Source organism: Cannabis sativa, chromosome 7, assembly GCF_029168945.1.
Source record: "Cannabis sativa cultivar Pink pepper isolate KNU-18-1 chromosome 7, ASM2916894v1, whole genome shotgun sequence".
Classification (NCBI taxonomy): Eukaryota; Viridiplantae; Streptophyta; class Magnoliopsida; order Rosales; family Cannabaceae; genus Cannabis; species Cannabis sativa.
The window spans coordinates 38,708,034-38,726,377 of NC_083607.1; positions in this window are offsets into that span (position 1 = coordinate 38,708,034).

The following is an 18,344-nucleotide window of genomic DNA, read 5'->3' on the forward strand; positions in this document are numbered from 1 at the left end:
TCTTGGCCAATCCCTGACGGATTCTATTTTCCCTGGATCCACCTTGATCCCATCTTTGCTAACAATGTGCCCTAAGAAAGACACCTGAGATAGCCAAAATTCACATTTCTTGAATTTGGCATAATGCTTGTGTTCCCGAAGCCGTTGCAGAACCATCTGAAGATGTAACTCGTGCTCCTCTTCTGATTGAGAGTACACAAGGATGTCGTCGATAAACACAATTACACAGATATCGAGGAAATCCTTGAATACTCTATTCATCAAATCCATAAATGCTGCAGGAGCATTGGTTAGTCCAAACGACATAACCAAGAATTCGTAATGTCCATACCTAGTACGGAAAGCCGTCTTCAGAATGTCCTCCTCTCGAATTTTCAACTGATGATAACTCGATCGGAGATCAATCTTGGAGAAGACCGTCTTCCCCTGAAGTTGATTGAAAAGATCATCGATCCTAGGTAGTGGATATTTATTCTTCACTGTTAGCTTGTTTAACTCTCGATAGTCGATGCACATTCTCATAGACCCATATCCTTCTTCTTGACAAATAATACCGGGGCTCCCCAGGGTGACACACTAGGCCGAATAAACCCTATGTCAAGTAACCCTTGAAGCTAAATCTTCAATTCTTTAAGCTCAGCTGGAGCCATTCTATAAGGAGCCTTGGAAACAGGTTCCACTCCAGGTGCAAAATCAATAACAAAATCAATCTCCCGCTGAGGTGGTAAACTTGGAAGTTCTTCGGGAAAAACATCTAGAATTCCTGAACAACCTTGATGTCCTCTGGCCAAATGGTATCTGGTCGAGTGGTGTCCACCACCACGGCCAGAAACCCTAAACAACTACCACGCAGTAATTCCCTAACTGATAGGGCCGAAATCATCGGGATCCAAGATCCCCGAACCAAACCGACAAAAACAAACGGTTCTTCACTTTCCGGTTGGAAGATTACCATCTTCCTCTTGCAGTCAATAGTGGCTGAGTATTTAGATAGGAAATCCATTCCTAGAATAATACCAAAATCTACTAAGCTCATTTCTATTAGGTCAGCAATTAACTCTCTACCGTCTATTCTGATTGGCATAGACCTAATCCACCTTTTGGAGATAACTAACTCTTTGCCAGGTAATAGGGTTCCAAACCCTGATTCATAACTATCATGCGGTCTATCCAATTTACTAAAGATTCTGGCTGCCACATAAGAATGTGTGGCCCCAGAATCAAACAATACGGAGTAATAAGAATTGTTAACTGAGAGCTGACCTGTCACCATTGAAGGGCTGGCTTCTGCATCAGTCTGCGTAATGGCGAACACCCTAGTTGGAGTGGGTCTCGCCGGAGCCCTTGGTGCTTCTGTTATGAGTTGAGGGCAATCCCTCTTGTATTGTCCGGGCATGCCACACTAAAAGCACCCCAACCCTCTACACTCACCCAGATGGTGCCTTTTACAACTGGGGCACTCTGGGTAAGAAAAACGGGTCTCTGAACCACCCTGACGACTGCCTCAGTTCTGGTTCCCTCTGAACCTCTTGTTCTGACCCGAGCCACCGGTTGCAGTGGATGTTTTCCTTTTCTGGTCCATGGTCGAACCACTACCTCCCCTGCTAAAGCCTGATGCAGGAGGGGTAGGAGCCCCGCCACCCACTAGAGTCGTAACTGACTCCGTCATACATCCAACTACGCCCTCAGCTCGCAGTGCTTTTCCCACCATCTCAGCATAGGTGGTCTGGTCATTTGTAGTAATCATCAGGTCGTGCCTGATCTTCACATTCAGTCCATCAAGGTATTTTTCCTTCTTACTGAAATCGGTTGGCACAATTCCCGAGGCCAACCTCGCCAACCGATCAAATTGCGTCGTATACTCTGTCACACTCATATTTTCTTTCTGGGTCAGGTGAGTGAACTCTTTTCTCTTGGTACTTCTAACAGCCTCATTGTAGTACTTCGCATTGAAAAGTTCCTGGAACTTTTCCCAGGTCTTCGTGGTGACATCATGTATCATGGACACCATGTCCCACCAAACCAACGCATCCTCTTGAAACTGAAATGTGGCACACACCACTCTGTCGTTCCCGGTGACGCCCATGAAGTTTAATATCTTTGTAATCACTATTAGCCACTGCTCGGCTTTCATGACGTCCAGACCTCCCAGAAAAACCGGAGGTGCCTGCTTGCGGAACCTTTCATACAGAGGTTCCATTCTATTTACCGCTACTACCGGTTCGGCCTGGACAACAGGGGCAGGTGCCACGGGAACTTCTGGAACAGGCACTGCAGGAGCACCCTGTTGTCTTAACCGCTGAATCTCGTTATCTTGTTCCTCAATTCTGGCTGGTATTTCTACAAACCTGTTTTCCCAATTCTGGGCTTCCTGATTGGCTTGGGCAGCCTGCGGCGGGTTAACATTACCCCGACCACGAGCCCTGCCCCTAGGATCTCTACCTCGGCCCCGAGCATTTGGGAGAAACTGAGCTCCCTGACCTTGATTTGACCCGACCGAGTTGCCCTCACTCCTGGTATTTCGCCTGGCATCCATCTAGTCTGAACAGCCTGCGAAACCAAGAGTTGGCATATCAGGTCATGATCAACGAGAGCTTACTAATGCCGCTTAATTTGAAAACTAAAAACATGCGCCTATTCTACTATCAGGCTACTAACATGCTTCCTAACAGGCTTTTCTTAATTCATAATAATTAAAATAAGCTACTAAAGCAATAAAAGCTTACTGAATCGTAGAACGAGATAACTGCTGATGATGATTGTACATGTCGTGACGATCTTCGAAAGACAACCTGGCAGCTCTGATACCAAATTGTAACACCCTAACTAGACTAGGCGTGTTACGTGATTTTTAAACGTACTGTGCAGCTCGTATCTAATCAACGAGGTTTATGGAAATCGTGATTAATTAAAATTTTTCTTTTTAATTAAAACTTATAATATTTCATACAAAATACTCGGGATCCCGATTACAAAATACTTTACAAAAGTTAATCAATTCTTTACAAAATATTTGTCGCCCAGCGACTAACTACAAAAGCGCTGCTGTCCCGAGGATCGTACGCTCCAGGCCTAACCGCCCCGACATGTACAATCTTCATCGGCTCGTCCTCACGGTTCCTCAGCCTTGGCCTTGCCCTTACCTACAGATAAACATAGCACTGTGAGTCGACAGACTCAGTAAGAAAAGCATAAATCATAAAACATACATAAATCCCGTGTTATGATCAGACGCCCATACCCCTGACCACAACCCTAATCCCCGTGTCCCACACGGTACTGAGTCTCGAACGTTCGTACGATGGTACTTTTGACAGAGTAACAGCCTATACTCGATACACTGGTCATACTTCAGCTGCCAGTCATACTCTAGCCTTACCGATGTGTTACAGTATCACCCTATACTCGGTACACTAGTCATACTCTAGCTGGTACTCATACTCTAGCCTTACCGATGTGATACAGTCAAACAGTACAGTACCATCGACCATAATATCAGCCTATACTCGGTACGCTAGTCATACTCTAGCCGTACTGATGTGATACTGTCGGATGGTTCGAAGCCAACATACATATCTAATGTAATCTAACAGGCTTCCTAACATGCACGCTAAACATGTAAATATATATGCATACTGTTATACTAATCTTACCTCAATTCCGAATTCAGGTGTGCCGGTCAACCTGAGTGGAACGAACTGCTCGGCGAATTACAGGCTCCTAATCACAACGATATCATCACACATAAGTGACTCACTAAATCACAACCGGGACAAAGGTTTTAAAACCCAACTTAACCTACTGTAACTTAATACAAAAATACCCCAAACTAGCAGGGAACAAACTGCCTGAAAACCTGAAACTAGCACGAAACGACAAGCTAAGAAAAACCAGTTTTCACCCCCTGCTGGAAAATCCGGGTAACCGGTTTTACAGGCAGTGTAAAACCGGTTAGCCAGTTTTACCTAGAAAGCCCACAAAGCTCAAACCCCTAACCAAAATGTTTCCAACTCAACCAAACTTTCCAGACCTGCTAATTAGACCCTAATAAACATTTCTAAAGCAACAAAACAACCCTACACGCACAGAATCAAAATCAACAATTAAAGCTCCAAGCTTTGAGTTCAAAACTCAAACTTGGTTAAATCTAATAAACATGCATCAAAACTTGATTGAATCTACTCGAACATGCATAATATAACCTCTGAAAACAACAGCAAACAAATCCCACAAGCACAGCAAGCGATTTCAACAATTCACCATTAAAATCAAGATTTAGCTCAAAACTTCATACTTGTTTAAAATCAACTAAACACCAACAAAAACTTGCTTGAATCCACATATTAAAACCTAATTAAGCTATATAAAATACAATCAAAACCTAGCAACAACTACAGCCACAAATTCTCAAGCATGCAATACTCAACTTTTCCTTAAAATCCAAGAAAACAAAAAGTACGCTACAAGGATCTTACCAACCACTTGAGATCACAAAATCTATGTTAAAACCAGCTTGAAATTCCAAGGAGAATACCACCTCCTTACTGCTCAAAGAGAGGTCGAAAGAGAGGGAGGCTTGAGAGAAAATTTTAGGTTTTTGTTTCTTTTCTAATTTTTTCCAATTTGAATAAAAGATAAAATGCATAACTCATTTCTTTATTCAGCTAACATAAATCAATAAAACAATTAATTCCCAATTACTAAGTCCACTAAAGGACAAAATATCAATGGGACAAAATGATCATTTTGCCCCTCCACACTAAAATAACATAAAGGGTACTAAGGGTATTTTGGGAAATTCTAAATTCCCGACTAATCCCGACATTCCCAATGTCTAAATAACCATCCCACTATACTAACATGCTTCGTTGTGATTCTGCTCAGCCAAACACCGAGTTCCATGTTGCCGGGCACCAAAAATGAAAAATTATGAAATTTCGCTATATGACATAACAATACATTCTGAATTCAAATATAACAACATAAATAATTATTTAAATATCTATAAATTATTTTCATAATTAAATCTTAATTAACTGCTAATTTCTAAATTAAACTAAGCGGTCTTTACATTTACCATGTCTTCATGTGGGCTTACAGCCATAGAGCTTGTCTTTGAACCACATTGTGTCTGTCTTCCATCTTGCTTATTCTAAGCTTCATGAACTTTTTTGCCCTAACTCAAGAAAACTTTCTGACTTCTTGAGTTTTGACTTTTCTTTAGACAAAGTCGTTCTTTAATCTGTTGAGTACTTCTGGTCGGCATATTTGCTTGTTTCTCATTTGATACTCCGTCCAATACTCATCTTGTGTGTTGTCTTTTGTAGATGAACCCAGGTGAGTCTTGGGAACTCGGGCATCAGATCGACCAGGATTTGCTTCAACTTCTACACGAGGTTCATCCTCGTCTTCGTGCTAGTCCTCCTTCTAGCAAAGGAAACTCTTCTGACCTTGTACCCAGCCATAGGATGATGGCTCGTACAAAGAAAACCACGCGTCTGGTCGATGCTTCTGATCCTCAAGTGGCTCGGCTTGGCACTCTGCCCTACGCCGAACAGGATTTGGCCGTCCCGATGGAGGAGGATCGTGAGGGGGATGCTGAGGTCCAGGAGGTTGGGGAGATAGACGAGGTGCATCCGGGCAGTCCTTCTGAGGCGGAGGGAGAGGAAGAGGTTGAACCCCCTAACTTCGGGGAGTACAACGAGGCTGGGCAGCCAGTCGATGCTGACGGAGACGTCTTGGTTGAAGGCGTGGACTACGTCAGTGAGGAGCTTGTTGAGGCAGTTCCTCATAGGAGGTAGGGTGCCTTGAGCGCCAGGCAGGTAAGTCCTCCGTCAAAGATTTCGGAGGCATCTCCTTCAAACTCTCGACCAATACGGGTACCTGGGCGAGCTGGACTGCTACATTCTTGCCCACGACAATCGTGCCACAAATCCTGATAAGGGAATGTGCGCCCGGTCGGGGGCTCACGGCCAGCAACGGGTGCTGATTCCCTTGCACAAGTACTTCAGGGATGTGGCAGACTTCTTCGGTCTCTGCCCTGCCCAAACTACTCCAAAGGGCATTAAGTATTTGTCAGCTCTTTTCGTCCTCTACGATTCCCAAGGATGGGATGCTCTTTCCCCCCATGAGGTCGCGTGGTTCTTCGACCTAAAGTCTACCCCCAAGCAAGGCAGGTTGGGGTACTTCTACTTCTCTCAGCCAGGCTTCAAGTGGTTGAGCGGCACGGATGACAAGGCTATCAACAAAATAGGGCGTTTTATTGATGAGTACTTCATGGTGAAAGATCCAAGCATCATCCGGACTCGGTTTCAGCAGATTCTAACATATCATCGTCCTCCCCTCACTCTTGCTCTTAGGGATAGAGCTAAAAAACTTGTTCGGTTGCCGGAGGAAGACAGGAATATCATCCAGTTGATCTCCGATGATAATCTGGTGAAGTATGGGCTTTTCCCTGAGGACTTTTCTCCTAAGTCCGTGGCGGGGAAGCAGAGGAAGTTTGGTGCTGGCCGGCCTGAACGAGCTCATAAGGAGGATGAGCTCATTCAACTTAAGCGTGAAGCTAAGTTGAAGGGAGGTGTCAAGGCCAAGCAGTATGCTCAGGAGCCTTTGGATCCTGAGGATGAGGATGAGGCTGAGCAGGTGACCCCATTGAAGAGGAGGAAGAAACTCCCGACCACACCCAGGCCCGTTGAACATGAAATTCGCATAAGGGAGCCCACTTCACCTGTTCGGCCGTCTCACCCCTTTGCCGGAAAAGGGAAGGCTGTCATGTATGAGATAAGATCGATGTCAGGTGATGATGGACTTCTGAATCTCTGTGCGAGCGGTCACCTTGCATTTTCCTTCTCTTTTGAGCTTCTTGACTTTCATGCCTTGTGTTTTCTGATGGTTGTTTTCTAACCATACTGTTTTTGTTCTGTGCAGACATGTCTCAGAAGATGATCGATGCTCTGAGGAAGAGAATGGGCGGAAGCTCTAGCGCCTCTCCTCCGGCCAAGAAGTCTAAGGGCGGTGAGGGGTCCTCGGAGAAGAGACCTTCTAGAGAGGTCATTGACCTTTCCAAGGAGCTGACTACTGCAAACCCTTCTACCCCGAAATCTACCAAGTCCAAGGAGTCTGAACCATCAACGGCTGGGTCTGAACTGGTCAGGAATACTCCTGAGCAGGTGCAAGCACCAACTCCTCCTTTGCCTGTGCTTCCAGAGGCCAAAAAGAGCAAGGAGATGCTGGCCCACTACTTGAATCGGCTGGTTCCCGAGGTCAGTGAACAACTGGCTGGTGCTGATAGTGACTCATCTCTGGATGTGTTGGTGGGCGGAGTCCTGAAGGAGTTCACCAGGGTAAGTCTTTTTTGATACTTCCCTTTAACATTCCATGCTTAGCTCCATATGCTAAATTTTTTCCTTTGTGCAGGCCGGTTTGAAGTTGGCTTACACTTATTCCCGGGCTAAATTTGTTGCTTCCAAGAGCGTGGCTCTGTCCGACACCTTGAAGGCAGAGGCGGACTTGGCCAGAAAGGAAGCTGAGGTGGCCAGGGCGGAAGCTGGAGCTGTTCGGCTGGAGTTGGGCGAAGCCAACAAGAAGCTGTTTGCTGCCGAGAAGAAGATCTCCGTGCTGACAAAGGATCTCAAAGATGATGATCGCTTTTAGGAGACCATCGAGATCTTATCTGCTGAAGTAAATAGTCTTCAAGATGAGAGGACTTCTCTACGGCAAGTTCTTCTTCGGATGAAGGAGGAGAAAGACGCTAAGATGGGGGAGCTTATGGCCGAGGTGGACAGGTTGAAGGAGAAGGTCAATGCCTTGGAGACAGCCGGCCTCGAGCTCTTCTTCAATTTCTAGAAGGCTAATCACCGGGCCAACTTTGACTACTTGGGCGAGGCTAAGGACATGTACCTTGAGTACTGCGTGGCCCAAGTTGCTTATGGTGGGAACGAGGCGGCTGCTTCAACCTCTGGCCAAGCTGCTTCAACCTCTGGTCAAGTTGCTGATGCTTCTCCTGTTCAAACAACAGATCCTCCTGCTCCAGTTGGCCCAGAAGAACCAAACCAAGAGCCTAGGACTCTAACTGTTTAAACACTTCTCTTTTTATCTCCTTTTTATAGATATATCTTATTCGGCCTCAGGGCCTTTTTTAAGATGTCATGACCGACCAAGCGGTCTTTAAACTTGGAATTATTTTTCATTTTTTGGACAACAGGCTGATCGGGCAGCTTTTAATCCTGGTACTACGTGCTTTTGTCATCCTTAATGAATTTCATTCTCTATTTATAATTGTCGTGCAATTGTGATTTTTTTTTTTACCAAATGCTTTGTATAGGTATAGGTGCCCCCCAAGTGATCGAGCAGACGTATGACTCTTGGTCACTTGTCTTTCGCAAATATATTGCTTATCTGTTCGGTGTTTTGGGTTCGACTAAACCTTTTGTACGCACTTTAGGTAAATTATAATCATGTTGATTTTATCGACTCAATAGAATTGGAAATACTATCTTTATTCATTTATTACCGTGGTAACTTACATCAGAGCTATTTGATCTAATCTGATCTTTTAGCTTATCATGAAATAAAACAAATTGCAGGCATAAGAAATTGTACTTTAAAGTGGTCTTGCCGACCTGAGTACTTTTGTTTCCGAAACCTTTGCGCGTAGTCCGCCCAGAAGGCCATTCACTTAGAAGCGAATGTTCATTTAGTACTTTGAAATGGTCTAGTCGACCTGAGTACTTTATTGGTAGTATTTCCTTAAATGTTCTCCATTCCAGTACTGTGGTACTAGAATGAGTTGCATTTTTTGTCATACTTACCTAATTTGTATGCTCCGGAATCAAGAACTTCGACCACTTGGTATGATTCTTCCCAGTTGGGTACTAGTACACCTGATGTGATGTCTTTGGTGTTTAGGAATACCCTTCTTAGGACCATGTCTCCCATAAAGAATTTCCGAGCTTTCACTTATTTGTTGAAATACCGAGCTACTTTTTGTTGATGAGCAATCAACTTTGAGTTTGAAGTTGCTCGTTTTTCTTCGATTTCATCAAGTGATTCTGCAAGGAGTATGTGATTGGTACCTTGATCGTACGTCAATCTTCTGTGGGAAGGTGGTTCGAGTTCGACGGGCGGCATAGCTTCATACCCGTACGCCATCGCAAATGGTGTCTGATCCGTTGCTGTTTTCTCCGTGGTACGGTATGACCATAGAACTTTGGGGAGTTCTTCTGGCCAGTTTCCTTTGGCATCTTCGAGTTTCTTCTTCAGTGTATCTTTCAAGGTTTTCTTGACTGCTTCAACTTTACCGTTTGCTTGAGGATGTGCCACTGCAGAGAAACTTTTGATGATACCATGGTTCGCACAGAAATCAGTGAAAGATTGGCTATCGAACTGCTTGCCGTTGTCCGAGACTATTTTGTACGGTAGTCCGAACCGGCATATGATGTTCTTCACTATAAAGTGTTAAACCTTCTTTGATGTGATGGTTGCAAGTGGTTCGGCTTCAGTCCACTTAGTAAAGTAATCGACTGCTACCACTGCGTACTGCACCCCGCCTTTACCTTTAGGTAACTGTCCAATTAGGTCAATTCCCCAGATGGAAAAGGGCCACGGACTTTGCATCTGTCTCAGCTCATTAAGCGGAGCTCCTAATATCTTTGAAAATCTCTGGCATTTGTCGTACTTCTTGACATAGGCTCTCGAATCTTCAATCATTGTTGGCTAGAAGTAGCCTTGCCTTAGAATTTTCTTCGGTAAGCTCTGTCCGGCTGCATGATTTCCACAGAATCCGCCGTGAACTTCAAATAGAAGTCGTGCAACTTCATCTGGTGTGACACATCTGAGTAATGGCATCGAGAATCCTTTTCTGTACATGACCTCTTCTACTATGATGTACCGTGCTGCCTTTCTTCTCATTTTTCTGAGCTTCATTTCGGTTATTTGGGAGTTCCCTAGAGTTGAGATAGGCCGCTATTGGCGTCATCCAGTTTGGAGATGTGTCGATCATTTTGATTTCTTCCGTGCCAGTGATGCTAGGCTCTTCAAGGAACTGGATAGGGACCAGGTTTGCCTTGTCACTTATATTGTTGCTCGCCAATCGAGCTAACACACATGTCGTTGTATTTTCTTCTCTTGGAATTTGTCTGAGACTATAGCTTTTGAATTGTGCGAGTAGATCATGTATTTTGCTCAGATATGCTATCATTTTTTCTCCCCGAGCCTCGTAATGACCGGATACATGATTTACCACCAGTTGTGAATCACTGCAGAACTCAATGTGTTCGGCCTTCATTTCATTCGCTAGTTTAAGTCAAGCGATTAGGGCTTCGTATTCGGCTTCGTTGTTAGAGGCTTTGAATCTGAATTTGACTTAAGCGTGCAGGTGTTGCCCCCCAGGTGTGACAAGGGCAATTCCTGCACCAGATAGTTGATCTGTTGCCGACCCATCCACATGTAGCTTCCAGGTCGGTTTGTCTTCAATATTACTTGGTTGTGGTATTGGCTCGGGATCGCTTTCTGGTATGCTTTCTGTTTTGCCTGTGCATTCCACCACAAAGTCGGCCAAGGGTTGGCCTTTGATAGCTCTTCGGGGTTGGAAATAGATTTCATACTAACCCAATTCTACTGCCCACTTGAGTAACCGTCCAGAGGCATCCGGCTTCTGCAGTATTTGTCGTAGTGGTTGGTCGGTATACACCCGAACAGGATGAGCTTGAAAGTAAGGCCTCAGCTTCCTTGTTGCTAGAATGAGGCAGTAGGCGAGCTTTTCTATCAACGGATATTGGCCTTCAGCTTCGATGAGTCTTTTACTGATATAGTAGACTGGATGCTGCACGCTGTCCTCTGCTCTGATCAGCACGGCACTCACGACATGCTTCGTAACTGCTAGGTATATCCCCAGTTCCTCACCGTCCGGAGGTTTAGAAAGGACGGGAGGTTTTGCGAGCTGTGCCTTTAGATCTTGAAAAGCTCTTTCACATTCTTCTGTCCACTCAAACTTTTTGTTTCCTCGCAGGATGTTGAAGAATGGAACACATTTATCCGTTGATTTTGACACGAATATGCTGTTGGATATTATTTTACCAGGATCTTAGATCTACTCACAAGTATGTTTATTAACATCCTAAATATGAACTTTCTAAAACGATAAATTAAACACATATAAAGTTTAAGAAACCTTACATTGGGTGCAGCGGAATTAAATGACTCCTTCCGTTCAGATCTCTAACCCTTGATTCCTTTCTGTAGCAGAGTATTATCAAGATCTGAACCTGGATCTTCTTCTCTGAATCCTTGATGCTGTATCTCCTTTGCTGATGATCTTTCTTCACGATCTTCCTCACTATGATTGAGGTATTGCTTGATGTGTGTGGGCACTACTCTAATCACTAAGAGAGGTTCGAAATATTGAGGAAGAATAGAGAGAGAGAGAGAGAGTGGCGGCTAGAGAAGAGAGTGAAGGCTCAGGTTTTTCTGATTCAGAAAGTATAATTTTCCTGAAGCCTTCACTATCTATTTATAGCATTCCACTAGGGTTAGATTTGAATTATATGGCATTAAAATAATGAAAAAATCAATTAAAAAAGATAAAATAGGTGGCCGGCCTTGGCTAGGTGGACTGGGCCTTGATTTTTGCAATTTTGCAATTTTAACACCTTTTGTATCTGATTTTCTCAAAAATGCCAATTTCTTAATTCAATCATTTAAATGCCAATTCTAACTATTTAATAACTATAAATAATTATTAAATAATATTGTCATTTATCATATTTATTAATTGAACCATACAAAGTATCATAATTAACAAATATGCCCCTATCAACTCTTTCTTTACAATTTCGCCCTTACTTAGTGAAAATTTCACAAATAGACATAGTCTAATTCGTGAATTATAATTGATTAATCAAAACCAATTACATGAGTCTTACAAGCAATATTATCTCAACTAGTGGGGGGACCATGGGTCTATATAACCGAGCTTCCAATAAGTAGATCAAGAATTTAGTACTAAAATTCACTAACTTATTAATTCTTCGTTGAATCCACGCATAGAACTTAGAATTGCACTCTCAGTATATAGAATGTTCTATATGTTCCACCATATAGACACATCATTAGTTATCCATTGTTATAATCCTAATGTGATCAATGATCCTCTATATGAATGATCTACACAGTAAAGGAATTAAATTACCGTAACACCCTACTATGTATTTTATCCTTAAAACACTTGACCCCGTATAAATGATATTTCAGCTTATGTGAAATGAGATCTCCACCATTTATTTTCGTTTGGTCAAGCTCGAAGGAAATCATCCTTTGCTTACTATTTGCCAGATAGAAGCTATAGATTCCATGTTTATGCTAGCGCTCCCACTCAATTGCACTACCGTGTTCCCAAAAAGTATGTATCACCCTGACCTAAAAGTAGGCTTAACTAACAATTCAAAGGAACACGAATAGCCTTTCAAGATTGAGCCTAATCATAACAGGATTAAGATCATTTGATCTAGGATCAACTTGGCGATATTGACTTGAATAGATTTTACGGTAAGTTTAATTAAATCTAAGTCAAAGTTCAATATCGGTCCCTTCCGATGCATACTCCATGCATCCAACCTGAGCTTTACTTTAACCAATGTTCTGGAAAGAACATAGTATTTCTCCAAATACAAGTAAACTCTTGTTGTAGATTATCATATCAGTAAAACCCTGTGTCTGATAAATCTAGGAAACTTTATTCACATAGTCATGTTTACTTTCCAATGTGATGACAGCACAATAAACATGATCAAGTATGTGAAAAGGGTTTAAGATGAATTTATAAATCAATTAGACAAGCAATTGATAAAGTGAGCCAAAACATACACAAATGAATGAAAAATACTTCTGTTTCTTTATTGATGTTGAATAAAATAGATTACATTGAAATGGAGTTTTATTTAGGGCATAAAACCTAACATATGCTAAGTGCGGCGATTCGACCAGTTAGGCTTTGCACCTCTTTGGTTTTTGTTGGCGAGTTTATATCCAGGAGGGCTTGGATTTTTTCTGGATTGGCTTCAATTCCTCGAGCATTGACGATGAAGCCTAGAAACTTTCCCGAGCTGACCTCAAAGGAGCATTTGAAGGGATTTAGTTTCATGTTGTATTTCCTGAGGACTTTGAAACATTCATCCAGGTCGTCTATGTGCCCCCCAGCCTTTCTGGATTTGATAAGCATGTGATCCACGTACACTTCCATATTTATGCCCATCTGGTCTTTAAACATCTTGTTTACTAATCTTTGGTATGTAGCTCCAGCGTTTTTTAGACCAAACGGCATGACTTCCATATTTCGTGCCCGGTTGTTGCATCGACGAGCTGATCGATCCTTGGAAGTGGAAAGCAGTCTTTAGGGCATGCTTTGTTGAGGTCTGTGAAATCAATACAGACTCGCCATTTCTTGTTCGGCTTAGGCACGAGTACGGGGTTCGCGACCCAAGCCGGGTAAAGAGCTTCAATGATGAAGTTGTTGTTGTGCAGCTTTTCAACTTCATCTCTCAAGGCTACTGCTCGTTCTTTATCCAGCAATCTTCGTTTTTGCTGAACTGGCCGGATGTTAGGATCGATATTCAGGACGTGTGAAGTAATAGAAGGGTCGATTCCGATCATATCCGCATGTGACCAGGCAAAAACATCTAGGTGTGCTCTCAGAAATTTTATCAACTCTGATTTTACTTCGAGCATCAAACCCTTTCCAATTTTTAGCTTTTTGGCCGTGATAGCTGGATCGATCTCAATATCTTCTAACTCTTCCATAGGTCCAACATTGCTGCTTGGGTCCCAAAGTCGAGGATCCACATCTTCATCCTCGCCTTGGGAAGTTTCCTACTTGGGAATGTTTTTTCCCTTGTCTTGGCTCTAGCTGGAGGATATTTCCTTCTTAGCCTTGGCCACTGCAAGGTTATAACATTCCCGAGCAGATTGTTGATTCCCTCTAAGACACCCTACCCCATTTTTGGTTATGAACTTCAGGCACGAGTGAAATATTGATGTGACAGCTTTTAAGTCATACAAGGCTGGTCGGCCAAGCATTACATTAAAGGCTGAAGGGACATCCAATATTAGGAACTGCGCCATGATAGTTATGCTCGTCGGAGCTTGTCCAACTATGAGGGGTAGCTAGATTTTTCCTAGAGGTGCAACTCCTTGACCGGAGAAACCATAGACAGGCTGGAGGCATGGAGTTAGATCCTTGAGCTGGAGCCCCATCTTCTTGTAAGCAGTCTTGAACAAAATGTTTGAAGAAGCTCCATTATCGATATTGGTTCTAGCCACCATTTTGTTTGCTATCTGGACTTCCACGACCAGCGGGTCATTGTGGGGGAATCTGATCTGGACAACATCTTCATCGTTGAAAGTTATGGTTGGCTCTCCTGCCCATGGAACTTTGGGCCTCCTTTCTTCCACGGCGAGGATGACTTCTTCTTGCTCGTACTGAGCTCTTCGGGCATATCTCTCTCGAGCTTTGCCTGTATCTCCAGTGATGTGTGGGCCTCCAATAATGACTTGCAAGTGTCCATCTATCGGTGGATGTAACCGATCCTGGTTGTTCTGACCTTGGTTGGCCTTGACATACTTCTGTAAGTGCGGGTTGTTTTTCTTGATCAGATATTCTATTTCCCGCTTCAGGTTGTAGCAATCGTTGGTGTCGTGGCCGTAGTCTCCGTGGAACCGACAAAATTTCGTCATGTCCCTTTTATTGGTATCTTTCTTCATGGGCCCGGGTTTCTTGTACAGGATTAACGACTGAGTTGCCATATACACACTCTCTATGTCTTCAGTTAGAATAGTGAATGCAGTGTGTTTGGCATGATCACGGGGAGTCTGTCCGGATTTCTCGGTGAATTTTCCTTTCTTCCCGTTTCCTTGCTTTGTGGTTGTTACTTGAACGCTTGCCACTTGAATTGCTGGAATAATTGGGAAGTTGGGTGGATGTTCCAGTGGAATGAGCCTTCGTTTTGCCCGGCTTTTGCTCACCTTCTGCTCGTTGAATGGCTTCTTCGAGCTTGATGAAGCCTTCGACTCAGTCAAGGAAATCACTCATTAAGTCGACTGGTCCGTTCTTCCTTATATCCTTCCATAGTTCACCAAGGACTTCAATGCCCCCCAGTATTGCGGATGACTTTCCATCCTCGGTTACCTGCGACACTTTGGTCGCTTCCATCATGAATCTGCTGATATATGCCCGGAGTGGCTCGCCTGGTCGTTGCTTTACTTCGACCAAATCTCCCAGATGCAATGGGAGCTGACGTGATGAAGAAAATTATGCATGGAATTTCGAAGAGAAGGTTTTCCATGAACTAAACTATCTAGGAGCCAACTTGAAATACCATTGTTGTGCAGCTTCTGACAGAGTTGCGGGGAAGATTTTACAGCATACGTCCCCTCGTACTCCTTGTAAATCCATTTGCATCTCAAAATACTTGAGATGGGAAAGAGGATCTTCTCTCCCAGTATACATCTTCCATGTTGGCATTTTGAACTTGTGGGGCAGTGGCAGGAGATTGATCTATGGTGAGAAGGGAGTCCGCGAGCACAGTCTAACTCAAGATCATTGTTACGCTGTCCGGCCATGCCATGAAACATATTCTTCAACTCGTCAAGCTGTGGCTGTACGGCTGGGCTGACTTGATTGGCGTTTTGGTCGGTTTGGATTACGTCAGCATCTTTTTGAGTAGGGATCTGAGTATAGGCTCCGGGCTGCACGATCGTTATAGTATTCTGCTCGTCTGTTCCCCTTCTTCTGTTTAGATCGTCCCTTAGGTCATGGGTCGTTCCCACTATTTTAATTATTAATTAGACATATAAAGTCCATTAATAAATAAATAAACCTAGAAACTCTTTTCTTTACAATTTTTTCCCTGCTTAGTGAAAATTCATAAAATTAGACATAGTCTAACTTTAGAATTATATTTGATCAATCACGAATCAATTAATGAGTCTTACAAGCAGAATGTTCTCAACTAGAATGGGGACCATGGATCTATATGCTGAGCTTCCAATAAGTGAACCAAATTTACCAAGTAAATTCCTACTTATTAATTCTTCGTTGAATCCACTCTTAGAACTTAGAATTGCACTCTCAGACTTATATAGAGCATATTGTATGTTCCACGATATCAATATGCTATCTCATTTAACCATTGTTATAATCTTATTGTGATTTAAAGATCCTCTATATAGATGATCTACATCGAGATGGGATTTCTTTACCGTTCTCACCTCTTAATGTATTTTGCCCCTTAAAACACTTAGCTACCTGTAAATGGTGTTTAGTGATCTATTTATCAGTTAAACAAGAGCTCATCCATTTACTTCTATTTGCTAAGCTCGAAGGGAATCATCACTTTACTTCTATACACCAGTAGAAGCTATAGATTCCATATTTATGTTCAGCACTCCCACTCATGTTCCCAAAATATACGTATCACCCTGACCTAAAAGTAGGCTTAATTAATAAATCAAAGAACATGAATAGCACTCCTGAGTTGAGCCCAAGCATATCAGGATTTAGATTCTTTAATCTTAAGATCAACTACTGATATTGACTTGGAAAGATATATATATATATATATAACGGTAAGTTTGTAATATCTTAACTTAGTTGCAATATCGGTCCAGTCCAATGTATACTCCATACATTCGAAACTAGTATACTTTACTAATGTCCTGGAAAGAACATAACACTTACTCTAAGTGTAAGTATACATCATCGCTGACTATCACATTAGTGTAAATCAAATAACACTGATGAAACAGGGACTTATTCTTTTGATACATATGATCACAATCACATTCCACTGTGTTGACGATACTGTAATTGTGAATAAACATATGATCTGGATTTAACTGATTCTGTGTGTAGATGTAATAAACATATTAAACCATTAGCATGTAAAATTCATGCAAACAACAATCACTTCAAATTTCTTATATTGATAACTAATCAGATTGTAAAGAGTTTTATTTAGGGCATAAAACCCAACAAAACATTCTCTGTAATAGATACTCTCATAAATAAAAAAGACTCATGGACTAAGGCTCATTAATGCCCAAACCACGTAAAAATCTCCTGCATTAAACCTTCTACATCTCTTCTTATATATTATTTAATTGGTTGCCGAAAAACCTCGGTCAACAATTATAATACAAGCTAATATGGACCATTTGTTATGTATTAATTAATACAATTTATTGTTTTAAATTTTTGGTTGTAATAATTAATACAATACATTGCTTTATCCAAACATAGTGTTATTTATTATTTAATACAATACAACCCTTATGCTGCCTACCAAATGGACCCTTAAAGACACTATTCTCAACATTATGCCAAAATTATCAAGGGATTATTTCACAAATACAGTACATAAAAATAATAAAAAAAATTACAAAAATACAGTTTTACAGAATTTTAAATATTTTTACGATTTTCTAATTTTATCTACAGAAAATACAGTCTTTTTATATTGTACTCGTGTTAATTTATCGTTGATTTTTTGTAATCTGTATATTATTTTTTGTTGTTGTTTTGATGTTATTTTCATGTTACTTTTATGTATTTTTTTGTTGTTTTCGTCTTTTTTTTTTTTTTTTTTATGAAAAACCGTAAAAATGTAAAAAAAAATTCTTTAAACGTGAAAATGTAATTTTTTTTACAAAAAGTAGTATCTTATTTAATTATCCCAATTATCAATCCTTAAATATTTTATCAATTTTTTTTGTTTACTATACAATATTCAGAATCGAAATAAATTAATGGAGAAATGTAATGGAATAAATGAAAAATAATAGGAATCAATATTTGTAATATGTTGTTTACTAAAATTTTTTGGAAATGGAATAATTGTGATTTTTCTTGTTTACTTTATTAGGAGAAATGCTTAAATTGACTAAATTGTTCTTTTGAGTTAAATTATATTATATGGTAGTTATTTTGTGAGATATATTTTAAAGGATAAAATTGTCATTATATATTTAATATAAAAAATAAAATAAAAATAATTAAAATCTATTACGTTTAATGATATTCTTTACAAAATTGGTGGGACAAGTTTTCTCTTTCTTTTCTCCCTTATTTATTCAAGTTCTCCTTTTTCTAATTTTAATAATGTAAATAAAAAAGAAATAATTACTTTACCATTGATAAACATGACATTAGAGTTATCAATTAGTCCTAAACTGATTCTGAATACAATTTAATTAGTTCCCGAAAAGAATAACAGTTTAAAATAAAAGGAATAATAAATTTATACTTTAATAACCACTTCGAATAATAATTAAAAAGAATTATGAAAGAATATATA